We start from the raw sequence: 6,257 nt of genomic DNA on the forward strand, positions 1-6,257 counted from the left end.
GGCTAATGGTTTATCAATTTTGTTTATCTTCTCAAAGAACCAGCTTTTAGTTTTATTGATCTTTGCTATTGTTTTCTTTGTTTCTATTTCATTTATTTCTGCTCTGATATTTATGATTTCTTTCCTTCTGCTAACTTTGGGTTTTGTTTGTTCTTCTTTCTCTGGCTCCTTTAGGTGTAAGGTTAGGTTGTTTATTTGAGATTTTTCTTGTTCCTTGAGGTAGGCTTGTATTGCTATAAACTTCCCTCTTAGAACTGCTTTTGCTGCATCCCAAAGGTTTTGGATCATCGTGATTTCATTGTCATTTGTCTCTAGGTATTTTTTGATTTCCTCTTTGATTTGTTCAGTGATCTCTTGGTTATTTCGTAATGTATTGTTTAGCCTCAATGTGTTTGTGTTTTTTACGTTTTTTCCTCTGTAATTGATTTCTAATCTCATAGCGTTGTAGTCAAAAAAGATGCTTGATATGATTTTTATTTTCTTAAATTTACTGAGGCTTGATTTGTGACCCAAGATGTGATCTATCCTGGAGAATATTCCATGAGCACTTGAGAAGAAAATGTAATCTGCTGGTTTTGGATGGAATTTCCTATAAATATCAATTAAATCTATCTGGTCTATTGTGTCATTTAAAGCTTGTGTTTCCTTATTAATTTTCTGTTTGTATGATCTGTCCATTGGTGTAAGTGAGGTGTTAAAGTCCCCCACTATTATTGTGTTACTGTCAATTTCCTCTTTTATAGCTGTTAGCAGTTACCTTATGTATTGTGGTGCTCCTATGTTGGATGCATATATATTTATAATTGTTACATCTTCTTCTTGGATTGATCCCTTGATCATTACGTAGTGTCCTTCCTTGTCTCTTGTAACATTGTTTATTTTAAAGTCTATTTTATCTGATATGAGTATTGCTAATCCAGCTTTCTTTTTTTTTTTTTTTTTTTTGCGGTATGCAGGCCTCTCACGGTTGTGGCCTCTCCCTTTGAGGAGCACAGGCTCCAGACACGCAGGCTCGGCGGCCATGGCTCACGGGCCTAGCAGCTCCACGGCATGTGGGATCTTCCCGGACCGGGGCACGAACCCGTGTCCCCTGCATCGGCAGACGGACTCTCAACCACTGCGCCACCAGGGAAGCCCCCAGCCTTCTTTTGATTTCCATTTGCATTGAATATCTTTTTCCACCCCCTCACTTTCAGTCTGTATGTGTCTCTAGGTCTGAAGTGGGTCTCTTGTAGACAGCATATATATGGGTCTTGTTTTTGTATCCATTCAGCGAGCTTGTGTCTTTTGGTTGGAGCATTTAATCCATTCATGTTTAAGGTAATTATCGATATGTATGTTCCTATTATCATTTTCTTAATTGTTATTGGTTTGTTTTTGTAGGTCCTTTTCTTGTGTTTTCCACTTAGAGAAGTTCCTTTAGCTTTTGTTGTAGAGCTGGTTTGGTGGTGCTGAATTCTCTTAGCTTTTGCTTGTCTGTAAAGCTTTTGATTTATCCATCGAATCTGAATAAAAACCCTGCTAGGTAGAGTAATCTTGGTTGTAGTTTCTTCTCTTTCATCACTTTAAATATATCATGCCACTCCTTTCTGGCTTGTAGAGTTTCTGCTGAGAAATCACCTGTTAACCTTATGGGAGTTCCCTTGTATGTTATTTGTTGTTTTTCCCTTGTTGCTTTAAAAAATTTTTCTTTGCCTTTAATTTTTGTCAATTTGATTACTATGTGTCTCGGCATGTTTCCCCTTGGGTTTATCCTGTCTGGGATTCTCTGCACTTCCTGGACTTGGGTGGCTATTTCCTTTCCCATGTTAGGGAAGTTTTCAACTATAATCTCTCCAAATATTTTCTCGGGTCCTTTCTCTCTCTCTTCTCCATCTGGGACCCCTATAATGCGAATGTTGTTGCATTTTATGTTGTCCCAGAGGTCTCTTAGGCTGTCTTAATTTCTTTTCATTCTTTTTTCTTTATTCTGTTCCATGGCAGTGAATTCCACCATTCTCCAGTCACTTATCCATTCTTCTGCCTCAGTTATTCTGCTATTGTTTCCTTCTAGTGTATTTTTCATTTCAGTTCTTGTATTGTTCATCTCTGTTTGTTTGTTCTTTAATTCTTCTAGGTCTTGGTTAAACATTTCTTGCATCTTCTCGATCTTTGCCTCCATTCCTTTTCCGAGGTCCTGGATCATCTTCACTATCATTATTCTAAATTCTTTTTCTGGAAGGTTGACTATCTCCACTTCATTTAGTTGTTTTTCTGGGCTTTTATCTTGTTCCTTCATCTGGTACATAGCCCTCTGCCTTTCATCCTTTCTGTCTTTCTGTGAATGTGGTTTTTGTTCCACAGGCTGCAGGATTGTAGTTCTTCTTGCTTCTGCTGTCTGCCCTCTGGTGGATGAGGCTATCTCTTGTTCTCTCTCTCTTACCCACACCGCATCTCCTTCCTTCTGCCAAAGCCCCTGATAAACTGATCACTCATATCCAATTAATTTTTAAGTCCCAGTGTCCCATTTCACTCCCACCAACAACTCAGCTCAATCCAAAGTTACTTATTTGAGCTATCTCATCCCTCCACTTAATTATGCCCTGCTGTTTTCTCTTCTCCTCTCTTCTCTGTTCTTCCCTCTTTCCTTAGCTCTCCTCACTGTGCATCTACATTCATATCTTTTGCAAACTCAGACTGTCCGTCCATCTGTCTGTCTGTCTGTCTTTCCATCTCTCTTAGCTTCTGATGTCTCACTTTCTCTCCACCATCCTATAAAATCCACAGATAAAAATTATTGAAAGAGAGGTGATGGGAGATAGTGCACAGACTGGTGAAAAGTACAACAGACACACACATACGTGCATGCAAAGAGACCCCCCTCCCACTCCACCAAATGCACACACACATCCCTCCCAGCCATCCAAGCTCCTGGCCATCCCCAGGGGCCCTGTTCTTATTAAAACTTGCCAATCCCCGGTGCCAAGAGAAGCTATGGAGACATCTGGGCTTTGGATGAGAAAGTTCCTCCTCCACAGCATCTGCTGAGCTCAGCTCTTTACTGGGGAGTGAGCGGAGCTGCTTCTAGGGTCCCGACACAGGGCAACATTGCTTGGTCTTCAAATAAATTCCCAATCCTTGCTGAGTACATGCAAGGTTTATGGCACTGAGCAAAGCTCCATGGAGGAGACAGATCTAAATCAGGTGTCAATCAATTTGTTCAGCAAATATTTGTCAGCACCATCTGGATGCTGGGAACTACTCTTGTCAACAGGTTGCAACAAGTGACATGGTCCCTAGCACGAGAGTTGGAAACAAACAAATAAGCACGCACAGAGGAAATCAAGGAAAATTATGAGGAAAACAGGAAGGGTCCTATGATAGAGAGAAATGGTGGAGGAGAGGGTAACTGCCTCCCGGCAGAGGCAACACAGGAACTAAGACCCAAGGGAGGAGAAGGAGCCAGGCATGGGGAGAGTTGGGGGAGGGGGATTCAAAACAGAGGGCAGAGCAGATGCAAAGGCCCTGAGGCGGGACATGCCTGGTGTGTTGGAGGAATGCCGAGGAGGCTGGTGTGGCTGGAGCAGAGTGAGAGACGGAGGAGATGGGGAGGCTGTGAGGAGCCTGGGGGATAGGGGGAGGGGTCTGAGATGCAGAGAGAGAAAGAGACTGAGAGAAGGAGACTAAGTGAGAAGGAGACAGGGGACTTCAGCCCTGTGGGGCAGAACATAGGCCCAGCAGGACCCTAGGCTCCATGGGCAACTTGTGGCCACTGAGGCCTCATCCTCACCCATGAACCCCTAACTCTAACCCTAAACTTAACCCCAGACCCCTCTCTGATGCCCCAACTGCACTGGCGGGGGGTGACTGTACTGTGTTGAGACCAGTCTCAGCACACAGTTGGAAGTCCATAAAGATGAATGCATCAGTACTTGTCAGAGGGAGAGAGGAAGGGTTGGAGGGAGGGAGGAAGGGAGGAGGTAGTGGGCAGGAGTACAGTCCACATGGGATCTCCTGGCCACAGGGAGGATTGTGGGTTTTCCTTGAAGGCCAATGGGTGGCCATGGGAGGGCTTTGAGCAGAGGAGGGACATGATCTGATTTATAATTTAAAAAATCTTTCTGAGGCTGCTCAGGGGAGAAGGGATGGTCAGGAGGGGAATGTAGGTGGCAGAAGGCCAGGACAGAATCCAGGCAGGAGACAGTGGGGCCCATGGGAGTGCAGGGAAGTTTCGGGTTCATTCTGGAGTCTGAGCCTACACAACCAGCCAATGGACTGGACATGTGGGGTAAAGGAAAAGAAGTGACAAGAATGAGTCCAGGGTTTGGGACCTGGGCACGTGGGTGATGGTGGAGCTATCATCTGCCATGCTGATGGAGAAGCAGATCTCAGGGTGAGAAACTGGGACCGGTGCTTTGGACTTGCTGAATATGAGATACTTACAAGGCACCCAATGAGAAGACCCAGTACTGTTGGATATTGGAGTCTGAAGCTCAGGGGAGAGGTTGGGCTGGTGATACAAATGGAAGAGATATCAACATGAGATAGAGTGTAGCCACTTGGGACCAGAGTGTAGACAGAGGGTAAAGGGCCTCCCAGCTTCTAGGACCAAAATCAAGACATCAAACCCAGGGGTCCACCCTTCACCTGTTTGTCTATCTCTGACTCCAGTCCCTGTTATCCATGTAGCAAGCAATGGGATGTGTGGGGAACATGGAATTCAGAGCCCTTGGGACTGTCCTATGCTCTCATCTTCTTCCCCTGACAGTTCTGTTGTCAATGGCCTTGCCCTGGGGACTGGGGCAGGGTGGGGCGTGGGGGAGAACTGAAGTAGATGAAGCAGGACATGAGTCCCGAGTCCAAGGTCCTCATAATTGGAGAGGAGAAGAGTATTCGTGTGGTTCCTGAAGGCCTACTGTGTGCTTGGCAATGTGCTGGGTGCCTGCCTGACGTGTTATTTCTCTCAATCCTCTGAAACCAGAGGTGGGTGCAATACTTTGCTCTTTTTATAGATAGGAAGATATTGGAGAGATTCCTGAGAGATTGGAGAGACAAGGCTGGGATATGAAGTGAGGATGGACCAACTCTCAGAATAGGCTGTTTCTGCAACACAGATATTCATGTAACCATTCATTCATTCATTCAACAAACGCAGCCTGGATCCATATTCATGTCCATGCCACGTCCATGGTCGGGGTGGGGCTGTGGGTGAAGGTGCTGCCTAGAGCCTGGAAGGAGGATGTGGAGCAACAGAACCCAGTCTCTGAGGTCAGTGCTGGGACAAAGGAAGGGAGATGACTAAGGGGGATGGAGACTCGATTGGGATGTTGGGAAAGGCGTCCTAGAAGAGAGGAAGCTGGACAGTGGCAAGGTCTCGCTAAGCACAGTGGAATTGGAGGAAGGCCATTCCTAGCAGAGAGCATGGCAAGTGCAAATGCTCTGAGGCTGGACCTTCTGATGGCCTTAGTTGTGGCTTTCAGGCTGGTGGTAACAAAGAGAAATCGATCAGGGCAATCTTCGTTTATCACCTATAAAATGGGGATAAAATCATTGGTTCCTAGAAAGCCAATGAGACAAGGTCAGCGCTGATCCCTTGCAAATTCCCAGCCCTGAGCAGCGTCACTCTGGGGCGTGACTAACTCGAGGAAGTGAAGGGATTGGATTGGCCTGGAGAGTACTGATAATAAAAGAGAGTGATTGGATTGATGAAGAGGATGAGGCCTTGAAGGGGGCAAAGAAATGGGACTGGTTCAGACAGGATGGCAGAAGGGGCTCTGGCCTCCAAGGCGGGGCTCAGCCCAAAGTCCCCAGAGTGACCAGCAGGGGGCAGTACTGGGTCAATAGACGATCCTAAGGCTGGGGGTCACCCGGAGCCAGGGACCACCTCCAGGGGAGTTAACTTATTCGGCAAGTGCCCTCAGTGTGCCAGGTGCTGCACGGAACTCTACAAATGTTTGCTCGTTTAATCCCCAAATTGATTTAACAGGCAGGGAAATTGAGAGCAAAATTGTTCAGTCTCATACCCAAGGTCACACAGCAGGGAAGTGGCAGAGCTGGGGTGTGAACCCAGGGAATCCAGCTGGGACCCTTAACACCTACATTCTCAAATCCTCTAAAATGATAGTTTTGTTTTGTTTTGCTTTGATTTTTGTTTTGTTTGTTCGCTTTTTTAAAGTAAGGGCTCCCTCTCAACAATTATTGAGCTCTTCTTGTTTACCTTACTTATGTGGCATCTCTCCAGGTGTGTACAGTTATCTCTATTTTCCAAGAAAACTGAG

Source organism: Aethalodelphis obliquidens, unplaced genomic scaffold (genome assembly GCF_003676395.1).
Source record: "Aethalodelphis obliquidens isolate GAN/ISIS:26980383/991018 unplaced genomic scaffold, ASM367639v1 scaffold53, whole genome shotgun sequence".
Lineage (NCBI taxonomy): Eukaryota > Metazoa > Chordata > Mammalia > Artiodactyla > Delphinidae > Aethalodelphis > Aethalodelphis obliquidens.